At 39.1% G+C, this 12,678-nt stretch overlaps 1 protein-coding gene across 1 annotated transcript in view; it reads right to left on the reverse strand.

Annotated features, from left to right (window-relative positions):
• SUPT3H (suppressor of Ty 3 homolog (S. cerevisiae)) overlaps positions 1-12,678 on the reverse strand; it is a 119,176-nt gene that overhangs the window by 1,482 nt on the left and 105,016 nt on the right. The window lies entirely within an intron of this gene.

Genomic DNA, 12,678 nt, shown 5'->3' on the forward strand with positions numbered 1-12,678 from the left:
TAGGAAGGAAGAAAGTTGTTTGTACTCAGCTGTCCTTTGCTTGTCCAGGTTAGCTTTGAGCCAAAGAAGCAAGAGGAGGAGAAAGATGAATAAGTCAAAAGGGATAATGTTTTTCTTTTAACAAAATCGCAATGTTTTGCTCCTAGTTGTAGCAGCCAAGACTCTCTGTTGCATCTTTAAGACAGATAGTCTCTCCTCTGAGAGACGACGGGCTAATTATAGTGCTCCTGCCAGAGGGAACTCACACATGCAAACCATTATGTAAAATATAATTTTTTTCTTTAAGAATGCTCAAGATCATTAGACATGGTTTTTTCAATGCTAGGAAATCAAGCCAAAAATGAAAATAAACAGTTTCAAGTATTTGCAACATAATTCCCTCATGCATTTATGGAAATACAGTAAAAAGTGCCTTAAAAATGTGGTTTGACATTTCATGCTGCTCTGTTTTTCTATTTTTCCAGTTCTCAACATTTGCCCTCTTGTCCTGTATCATTTCAGTCCCACTGCAGTTTGGAAGACATGATGGTGGTACCCTTTATCATTTCTACAGTGCTTTTCGGCCTTTCTTCAACTGATGGGTGACACGAAGCACGGCATGGACTTGCCATAAATTACAGAAATGCTTTATAAATTCTATTCTGCATAAAACAAATGTAAACTCATTGTATGCAAACACGACAGAACCACTGACATGTGCACATGGACAGCATTGCTTCCCTAACGATGTGCTAAATCAAGGCTAACGTGATATCTACTTCATTTAACATGAAAGAGTATCCCTTTTTCCAAGCTCCCCTACCTCCAGAAGAAGGATTTTGTTACATTACCATCTTCAAGACCAATCCTCACTTTAAGACAAGCACGGAATAAATTCACCAAGTTCGGCTATGATGACGATGTGAAATGTCTTAATCTCTATTTATGCAAAGAGAACGGAACTCCTGCCTATCTAAACTAATTGGTGTTTTAAAAGTTTTGTCTAGTTTTTAAAGCGTGGGACTATTGACAAACCAAACAGCATGGTCTAATGGATTAAACAAGCAACTGCATGCCACAAATTCCTCAGTTTTAATCCAGACTCTCTTGGTGCTCACCTTCTTGTTCCATAAAACTGAGATAATATTTATCCTCTATTTCATGAGGGTGTTGTGAGAGTGAGTAAATGTTTGGACAGCTCTTCAAAAGGTCAGGTCCTAACCAGTTTCCTATATTTTACTGAAGTAAACCGTTTCCTCAGACTCCCATGATATGATCATGGCCTCCTTCTCCAGAGCCTCTCAGATCAGTTCATAATAACTATCCACATTCATAATAACCATTCACATGCATAAAGTTAGGCACTTATGTGGGGCTTCGGAGTGATTTCACCTGTAAACTCATTATGTATATAAATTATCTGCCTACTACAGGAATAATTCACCTAAGTGCCAAGAAACTTTTAATTTATTTCTGATCTTCAGCCCAAAGCATGACACCTCCCAATGTGTAGGTAATGTCAGTCGACTTTAAAATTGTTGTCTAATGTCTGAATTGCATAAAAATGTAAAAAAGAACAATAATTCATTTTATAGAAAATATTTTAAGAACCACTTTCTTCTTCAGCAGCTGATGTTCTATAAAGGTTTAAAATAAAAACGTTAAAATCCCATGCTTTATTAGATGGGCAGTTCCAGAGACTCGACACACTGTGTAATCCCATCAGTGGTTAGTTCTCAACAAACAAGTCACACATACAGAAAAAAAAGAAATCTAGACCAAGGCAGGAGGCAAAAAGAGGTTTTTCCTCAGTTTTAACTCATAAGTGATGACATAAAACCCAGAAAAAAACAACTCCAACTCGAAAATGATTTAAATTTGCCAGGTCCAGCCATTTCTGGAAGCCGGCCAGCCTTAATTTGGATTTAGGCTTCTCAAAGTTTGCACAACTCTAGCTTTAACCTGCTGCAGCCTAAAAAATGGACCTGGTTAAGAGACACAAAAAATACTCCACATAATTCGACACAAGTTACAGTCTGTTCTCTCCAGGTACCCGAGTACGGGATCAAAAATGTTTTAGTTGCTTCGTTCCAGGAGAGGGTGGTGCTGTGCCTTTATGAGCAAAGCTGTCCACCTTAGAAATGCCTTCTGTACCGATCTAACGCTGCCTAAGGATAATGCACACAAGAGGGAAGAGGACTTGTTTTCCAGGACGGAATATTTTCAGAGTTGCCCTTGTAATTTGTATTTGCAAATCTCCAAATTCAACAATTTCTCAGCCTCTATAAACTTGCAGATGGAAAGATCCTGTATTTGGAATAAATAATGTCTAAGCTTCGCCTTCATTACAGGGCATTTTCTGTCAGAAGAGTGTTATATCCTGACTCCTGGAATACACAGAGCCCTTTGTAGTAAAGCTATCACACCAGGCTGCTCCAAGTGTGCAGCTAAGCAGGTCAGAATTAATATACCACAGAAGGTGGGGGGAAGAAAAAAAATCTCGACAAGCATTGATAGGGCATGCTTGGGCATTTCAGGATGCTGCCTGAAATTCAAAGGTACTTTTTATTTTAATATGTAGAAATAAACTTTTGTGCTCGTTAAAAAAAATCACAACTTTGAAACGTAAGTACATTTATCTTTTTACTATTCTTCCAGCCCTTTTCCCAAGATCTGCTGGTTAAATAATAAAGGTTCTGCTTTATAACTTGCCTTCTCTCTTCCTTGCTTATACACACAATGCGATCATTGTCTGATAGACAATGCTCGTTCTCATAGCAACAGGCTTTGATGTCACGCAACAAGTGCTATCACTTCCATGTACGCACACAGAACCCAAAAGGATTGTGGCCACACGATAGGTATCCATACCTGAATCAAAAACCAACAGAAGCTCTGGAACATGTCACTGACCATCAGGAACATATGGCAAAGGTATAGACCACAATGGGGTATGCAAGAATACCAGTTACACTATTCAGTCTAGACATCAAGTTGACATCATCTTCATCATCAACACCTGTAGTTCACACAAGCTTGAGCTAAGCAGTAGTGATAGCTGCAGCATGCGGTAACACGGGGCAACTGTATGTAATGCTGAAGTCTACAAAATGAGAGACTATGATATTCTTATTACTATTATTAATAAGCATCATCTAAAAAGATGCCTCAGATGCCAAATGCAGTTGAAGGAGATCTATCATGACACACTTGTGCTGTTCTATAAGATGAGTGCATTTTCTATACTTTAATAGTTAAAAATTACTTATAAACTACAACTGACCCCGTAACGTTGCAGAGAGGAAGGGATCTTTCTTCATAGATCAAACAGCATGTGGTAACACCATGAAGATTGTGCATGTCACTGCTCTGAGGGCCAGGGTTTAAGACTTCAGCTTTAGAGCAGCCAAAGACACCAGGACTTGACTTCAAGTTTAAGCAGTGTCTGGGAATATTCCTGGACTTTCAAAAAACCCCCTTTACACTTAAATTGCTTGACTAGAACCAGGAATGATTTTGGCACAGGACAACTACCATTCCCCAATGCTGGGACACAGCTCAGAGGTATGTGGGGTCCAGAAACCATTCTCAGGAGGCGGTTTGGAGATGGCCGCCCTATTTTGGAGGATAAGAAAATTGAATAATATGGTCACGGGCCATTCCATGCTTGTTAGCTTCAGTGTCAGAGAGCACAGACACAGTTAATCTCCCAGTACAGACATAGCTTTATGCAGGCAACTCCCGAGGCTCCTCTGAAAACCTCAGCCCAGATAGCTGGAAAAGTGTCCTAACTGAGTAGTTAATAACTGCAGTGCAAGCGAGCATACTTTCTAACTTAAAAGCTATTCTTTTAATATCCACACGAGAAATATGCTTTGTGGAGGAAGTTGAATACGAGGCAAAACAGGTATCTCTGTGTTGCCGTGCAGGCTGTGTTTATATGGTGATAAGGTCTCGTTCGACTAACAAGGGGAAAAAACACGGCCTTCACTTTCAGAAAAGCTGACTGCTTTATCTGACCCAGCCTCCAGAAAAGCAGTGTCCTTGTGTATTAGAATGGGCAGCCTGCCAGCTTGAGCTAAATTGCCTACAAGGAAGAAGACATAATATTACAGTTAATATTGGAAAACAGTGTGATTTGCTTTTTGCCTGCTATTTTATCTGACAAAAACAAGGTGGCTGCGGAGAAGAAACAACATAAGGTGGGGCTGGTTGCCTGCAGCTCCTTAACCCTATCTAGCAGGGAATGCTTTGCTTGATTTAGAGCAAACCCTCACAAAGACAGGATCATAAAAACATTAGGCTGAGAAATCTGTTCATCAGGATAAGAAAGAGAACAGCCCAGGACGGCAGAGTTTAGAGCGGATGAATAGCAGAAGACGGTAGGGAGAAGGTAAAGAGGGATCCTGTATTTCATCTCTCATGTAAGAGAAGACAGGAAAATAAATGAATAATTACATTTAATCCTGTCATTGAGACAGTTTAATACAGGTATTTATATGAACACTTGTATCAGATATAGTTCTGTTATAGGAAAACCTTTTCCTGGGAAGTGCAACTTGGAGAAACATCATAGAGATTGTGCCAGAGTCGTCATTTATTCTTCCTTCCATCTTCTCTGTTCACTATTGAACACTATTTGTGACATTCTTTTCACTTCATTGCCTTAATTACATCCCATATTCGAGTGTCTCAATGCATATGGGGCATTTCAGGGATGCAATGCAGAGCCCAAATAACCAAAGCCAAAAAAAAGGGAAAAGAGAGAGAGGCCAAAGATGATGGTAGTGAGATCATTAAACGCAGAAGCAAATGACACTGCAAACCAGCAAGGACTTTCTAGAGCTGTTCTGTTTGGGTAGGTAAATTCTCTCTTCAGCTTGATGAAGAGCATATTGAACTTCTCCATATTCAGATTTCTTTTTTTAAACATGCACATCACATTACCTGGTTAAATTGTGTATTTGGGGTATATCTACAACATACCGGTTTAAGCTGCAATTTACCACAGGCAGTGCATTTCTGGACGATTATAACATGTCTCTGGTGGTGTTTTAAGGCATGAAGCCAAAAGGCTGAATGACTTAAGCTACTCGAGATGTGCAATAATCCCCTGGAAGTGCTCTGGATTGTCTTACAGCTATTATGCAATGTGATATTTATATTATGCATATAAATAAGAACATTTATGGCTGTGTATTTAGTAAGCCTTATTGACATCAGTACAGCCCATTAGCAGCAAACCTAAAAGTTCAATTTTGTCAGGAATTTAACAGCTGCCACCTCTACAGCTCTCAGTCACCTTCACCAAGATGCATAGAAGTGGATTCATGATCAAAGCTAATGGATACACTTGTAGACTACTTGTCCTGGTTTATTTAGCTGCTTTGGATACGGTCAGTTGTATATCCTTAAAACCACAGCTTCCTTTAGCAGTCACAACTATCCTCTCTCCACTGACTTCCCACTTACCACCATCCCTTCAGGATCTCCCTTTAAGAGACCTTATTCAGCCCTTTTTTCGAGGGCTTACAGTAACTGAGCCTTCTTCTATTTATCTTCTATGTTGTTTTTCTGTGCTGGCTTGAGCTAATGACATGTGCATCAATAGTGCCTACATCTGCCTTTGGACTTCTCTCTCATCTCCTCTGTCTGATCCTGCCTCTCCATCCCTGTCCTTGGTAGCTCCAACGATTTCTCATTTTAATCCACTGCCCACATCTAAAAGGAGACTTGCATTCGCTACACTGCTTAGCTCAACGAGGTTCCAAGTTCCAATTAAGAGCTGTGATTTTAACAAACATGACAAAAAAAAAAAAATGACAGAAATCTCCAACAGTACCATGAATTTTCAAATCCATCAATTACTTTAAACTTCTGGGTCATGTTTTTCTATTTTTGGCTATTTGCTTACTATTAACATGAGATGGAAAAACCCAACAGAAAAAACAACTTGTATCCTTAAATATTTGTACTAATTACTGTTATAAGTGAGTTCTCTCATAGCTGCAATTGAAAGAGAGAGAAGAAATATCTTATTGTTTATTTTACTTTTTAAATAAATCTGAGAATATTTTTGGTATAGCAAAGTTTCTATTACCCTCCATTTTTATTCTATATTTGTACATTTTGTTTACTGAGAACAGAAAAAAAATATATTTTTGTAATTAATAAAATGAGATTATAAAACTGGTGAGGAAATTCAGAGGCATGATGGATATCAAAACTTCTTTTAAGATGACTAACAAGTACTATGTTATTTTAACCATGTTAGCCGTATAAAGTTGAGCTTTCTGAAAAAAAAAAAGACTGGCTAATCGTGAATACTTTCATCAAATGATAAATTACTACTGGCTTTCTTTAAATATGAGGCCAGCTGTTCAACAAGTCAGACTGTTAACTGAAAATCCTGAAACTGTAGTTCTTTTTTTCCAATGACTGCCGAGTTCAGTAAATAATATTCTTAAAGAGTGACTTGCCATACAAGTACCGTCCCAATTTACTGCACCTTAAGGGTAGTTCTTGGTATGAAAACAAGTGTGCACAGATCTCTTTTTACAAACAGGAGAAATTAAGTTCCCAAAATATAACTGCTCTGAATTGAAATACCTTTCAAAGTGGGAAGTGAACAGTTCAGAAGAGCACACACCTTTCATTCATGTGTAGGATGACAAAACCGTTACATTTCTGAAGCGTGACAGTATAGCGAGAATGCAGAGAACCATCCTTGTGGCTTTCTTAGTCCACACAATAGTTTATTCAAGTCGAGGCACTGGACTGCGTCCTCTGCAAGTGCATCCTACACCCTTTCGCTAGGCCCAAATACTGTTTTTTAAACTGTAAGGAACATTTAAATCAGCCACAGCAGTACTGTCCTACAACATGAGCCAACAGGTACAGCTTCAGCCATCGGGGTCCCTGTTGATCAAGAGCATGTGGGTGGCCCCACAGCCTGGTCCAGTTCAGCACACTCGACACCACACTATTTGGGGATGTGTTTCCGTATGGGCTATTGTGCCTTCTCAGTGTAACCACACACCTTACAGGTCAGAAAATGCCATTTTCAGCATTGTCCTCTGACAGTCCTAGGGCTGGTATTAGTCACATGTAGAGACCCAAATTTAACCTGGCTGCACAGCCGAGAAAAATGACTTTCGGATAGAACCTTGAGTTATTATCATTCCCCTGCTCCCTTCTGGGGAAGGCAGGTAGAGAAGATATACTCTGTTAATGGAGCATGGGCCTAGAAAACCGAACAACTAAGTGTTAACACCTTTTAGTTTGGTTTAGAAAGAAGCGACAAGCGGATAACTAAATTGGTTCTGAAATGTTTAATCCAGAAAAGATATCTCAAAAAATAACCTTGAAACCTTAAAACAACTGTTTACCAAGTCTGCTCTGCTTTGTTATGAACACTTTGACTCAGTGCTAAATTAAGAAATACGCCTCAACAAGGAGCAGGCCATAAGATACGTTATCAGGTTGCAGTGAAGTAACAGGCCTATCTAGCCACCAGGAACAACAAAGTCTTACGAAACTCACCCAGAAAAACACGTCCCAAGTTTTTAGTTTTGTAAAGGCTCACCTCTGATTGATCTTTTCTGAAGCACAAACTCCTGGCAGAAGGATTGACTAAATTCTTTGTAGATTCCTGGTAACAAAACCAGGTATATTTTATGCTGCCTTTATAGAATCTACTTCATTAATGAGAATTACACCCAGGACACTCCAGTAGGTCACCTATTCACAAAGCCTTGACAGTAGGAAACAATGGCAAATTCAGCTCTTTGCACACTGGATTGAATTTCAGACTTCATAAAAACCTACAGCTGTGAAATGGGAGCATCATCTTAACTACATTTTGAGACCAGATGATGACAGACTAGCTGAGCTTCCAGTGAAGTCGTATCAACACTTTGGTGGTTGGCAGCACAGCTACTGTGATCAATTAGGTTAATTAAAATTACATGGCATGCAGGCTTCATATGCAATTTCTAGCATGGTTAGAAGGGAAGGAAATGAGTTATAGCATGATTTAAACTGTAACAGGTACACATAAAAAGGCTTTTGAATGCAGGTCTTGAATCCAGAGAATGATGAGAAGGCAGAAAACTTGAATTTACACAATCCCTAAACGTCCACTCAATGACATTGCAATTCACAGGCTTGCTGAGGCTGGAAGGCAACTCCAGTAATTGTCTCGTACAATCCTCTGCTCAAAGCAGGGTCACCTAAGGCAAGTTACTCAAGTATGTGTCCACTTGAATTTGGAATATCTCCAAGGATGGAGACTCCACAACCTCTCTGGCCAGCCTGTTCCCATGTTTGATCACTGTCACAGCGAAAAAGCTTTTTCTTTTTAAGTGCTCTTTCCTGTATTTCAGACTGGTCCTTTCACAAGGACTACTGAAAAACATCTAGCCCTGTCGTCTTCCCCCCCCCCCCCCCAAATCAAGTATTTTTACATCTTGATAAAGTCACCCTGAGGCTTCTCTTCTCCAGTCTGAACTGTCCCAACTCTCGCAGTCTCTCATATGAGACATGTTTCAGCCACCTAAGCAGCTTGGTGGCCCATCACTGGATCTGCTCCAGTATATCCATGCCTCTCGTATTTGGAAGCCCGATGGTGGACCCAGCAGTCCAGATGAATCTGAGCAGTGCTGAGCAGAGGGGAAGGATCACCTCCCTTGATCTGCTGGCAACATACTGCGAAGAAGCCCAGGGCGCTGTTGGCCTTCTTTCCCTCAAGGGCACATTGCTGGCACACGGTCAGCTTGGTGTCCACCAGGATCCCCAAGCCCTATTCTGCAAAGCTCCTTTTTCAGATGCTTCCCTGTGGAAAGACCCCTACATGACATGTGACAACAGAGTCCAACATAGGTTAAAAACCTGAATATAAGCTTCCCTGATGATAGCATCATACCACACCTACATAAGTGAAAACAAATAAGTGAACGGGACGCAGGTAAGAGAGGGCACCACGCCGCAGGTTGTTCTAACAAACAATTGTCAACATAAACACAGCCACAACACTACAAGATCAATGTTTGATGGGCAATAAGAGAAAGTAGCAAACTTTCTGTTCCTCACAGAAAAAATATATAGAAAAAAGAAGAGAATTACCAGCATAAGAATTAGGCCAAAAGCAAAACCCTGGACCAGATATCTCTGATCTTTTAGAAACTCAGAAGCAGGAGTGGAGCAGCATGTCACTCAAACTAAAACTTAAGCCCAACTGCTGAAGGATTTGAAGAAAGAAGGGTTTCATAGGCAGGGCCAAGCTTGCAGTGCATCAAATGGAAAATTCCTCCCAATACAGAGGAAATCGGGTTCCACAGTTGAGCACTCGTTGAAAACAGAAAGCTTAAAAGTGAGGTGAAAGGCAAGTGTGTGTAGACAGAGGTCTGCAATCACTCCACATATTCAGCGTTATATGAAAGCATACACAGTGAGACCAGACCTAGCAAGAAGAGTTTTCCTTCATGTCAGGATCAGGATTGTTGATCTTTCATTTTGAGCTTGGCAAGACATGTGAAAGATAAAGTTACAAATATTAGAGATTAACTCAGTTCCCCTGGTTCAAGGTTGAGGTTTCACACTGCTTATAGTGAAAGTGTCTATTAACTAATTTAGCTTAATTTAAATTGTTGCTTTATGACATTTATAATTATTTACTTTAATGCTGCAGTGCTGAGTCCATATTCACAGCCCATGAACTTATTGTCTAAAGTACAAGAGGAACAGTAAACAAAACAAAACTTCTTCCCAAGACATTAATCATCTTCCTGTAAGGGCAAAAGGGTACACACAGAAAAAAAAAAAAGAAATTTAAAGAAAAATATGTACGTCGGTGTGACTGATATCAGCACACTGACAACCTCACTACTTTCATAAGCATGGTGAAAAAAGGACTGTTTTGGAGGAAGTACTTGAAGGACGGGAAGATAGTTTTGTGTGTAACTGAGTTCTTCACAAGCACGAGGGCCTGAACATGAGAAAGAACTAACATTTTTGTTTGGTTGTGTGTGGCTTTTTGTTTTTTTTTCAAATAAAGTAGTATAAGTGGCCAAACAATGCCACAATAATTAGAACAAAATGTCACAAAACTACACAACCTTGTTTCCCTTCTATAACAAAATAATACTATACATAGATTTTTCCCATGTACATTAATTAGGAAGGAAGAGTGTGTGTGCGCGTGCACACATGCATGTAGAGGGGAAACAGGCCCCCATTAACTTGCTACGCTCCCATCACTGCCACAACTTTCGGTGTGTGCACACTTTTTTTGTGACCATTAAAGGCTTCCATCAAAGAAGACATGAAGTTCGAGGTTGAGCAAGTACCTCTTTGACAACTGGTCTATCCACCTCAAGTTATGGAGAAATTTGAAAATCCTTCAGGTGGCACCATTTCCTAGAGCATTCATGGTTACCAGGCTACCAGCAACAAGCAGGTGTTTGAATCCCTTCCTCACCACCACAAATCCATTCCAGCTGGTTGGCATGGAAGAGTGAACAATGTTTAAACCAAGAGATCACCTTGTTACCTCTCCTGCTATGGGAACATCTACTGGTTTTGCAGAAACACAGCCTACAATTGCTGACATTGGAATTGAATGGTCTTTATCTATGTATTTTAGCTCTTCCTGCTCAATGTGGCTGCAGGAAAGACTAGCAAATACAGAGTAAAAATACATATATATGCTCAGTATATTTATCATTTACTTATTACTATAAAAAAATAAATCTATGATAGCAGAAAATAATACTGAGCCAAAATGGTAATGTACTCTCTTCCACATGCCAGAAGCTTGTGTGGGTACATGCATAAGAATGTACATACTCAGAGAGAGACACTAACATCTTGTAATGCAGCATGTTTCTGTTCTACACACTCCAGACTTCCTAACAGCTGCATATTTTAATACACATAAACCCATATTTGAAAAATAATAAAATGTATTAGTTTTCCACATTAGGCATTTACGACCTAATTTAGCAGAGTATTACATCTTTATAACTTTTAAAAGACCCATTTTGATAAAACATCCCCATAAACAGACTGAGAAAATCAGGGTAACAAGCATCTGTTGCTGCGTTGTTTTCTTAATGGGGCAATAAAATAATAACACATTTTTATAACTTCTCACAACAATATAAAGTATTAAAATTCAAAATTATATTGAAAAATGTTCTCATGGTCCATTTTATTTTATTTTTCCACTATGTAAAGTTACAGTGCTTAACAGATTAATATTAATATATCTTAATTATGTTGACACAATGGAAATTTGCCAAAGACATTCAAAGGATGGAAATAACTTGTTATTTCCACTACTCTAATTAAGGTGGAGTATTTAGACCATTTTACTCACAATAAGAGTAACATGAATATTTATAAGAATGTATAGAGATACCACATATAGAAACAGTGATCCAAATTTACTGAGGGTTTGAAAAAAGTGCTATTCCATTGGCTTTTAAGAGCAATGCTGTTTTTTTTCCCCAATCTACCTGCTTTAATAACGAATTCTTAACATTTTCTTTCTAAAAACTGTCACATAATCAATAGATTCTTCCCCAAGACTTATGTGGCATAGTTGTGTTTATTTTTTTAGATAAAAGATCAGACCACATTGTGTAACACAAAACTAATGAAAAGGTATTGAAAATTATAACTCCAAAGCAAAATTACTCTATTTAGAAATTACCACAAATTTTGCAAATTATTTCCTCTGAAACTATGCACTGAACATCAGGAATTCCGATTGGGTACCCTGCTGACCTGAATTCATAGTGGATTTTCACATTCACAGTTTATCAAAGCACCAGCGAAGTATGATTCATAGCTCTTAGGGGTAGAAAGGACCATCTAATCTAACTTTGCTGCATTAACACAACCCACACATTTTTCTTGAACGGGCTCTCCAGATCCAATAGCTGTGGTTGAACTTGAGCATAGCTTTTGCAGAAACATCTCATCTTGATTTCAAAATTTCCAGTCATGGACAATCTGTCACAATCATTGGTTAAGTTATTTCAGCACTTAGTTATGTTGTTAAAAATATATATGCCTTATTTCTAGTTTGAATTTGTCTGGCTTAAATGTCAAGCTGCAGACTAGGAGAAGGACTCCTCTCACCTAACCTAGAAATTGGCGACATTATGGTAAAGAAAAAGGCACTTCCACAGCATGGTTCATCTCTTAAACATCTGCCTTAGGAAGAAGAGATAAATTACAGCACAGAAATGCTTAGTTCTGTGAATTGACTATAAAGGAAATCTAGTCATTGTGCTCCGATACAGATGTTTCTATCTAGCCTTATAACTTTGAATGCTAGGACTGAAAGACCCTAAACCATGAGAATTTTCTTCCTTAGTGGGTCTGTAAAGATTGACTACACCACACTTTCTTCTGTTTGGAAACCCCACGGATAAAGCACTGTGTGTGTATCTCCATGCCAGGAAACTTTCAAAGTTTCTCCTAGATTTTTGAGCCCTCTTCAACTGTTGAGGTTTTTACTAAAACACAAACACCCAAACCGCAATGATGTTTTACCTGTGCTTGCCCTGGTACAACAGAAAACTCTTCTGCTTCCCTGCCTGCCTGCCCAAAGACTGCATTAACCCCTTCAGCTACAGCTCTGTATTGGCCCCATCATGTTCAACTGATTTCTCAAGACTCCAGGACACTATT

Source organism: Buceros rhinoceros, unplaced genomic scaffold (genome assembly GCF_000710305.1).
Source record: "Buceros rhinoceros silvestris isolate BGI_N320 unplaced genomic scaffold, ASM71030v1 scaffold6930, whole genome shotgun sequence".
NCBI classification, from domain to species: domain Eukaryota; kingdom Metazoa; phylum Chordata; class Aves; order Bucerotiformes; family Bucerotidae; genus Buceros; species Buceros rhinoceros.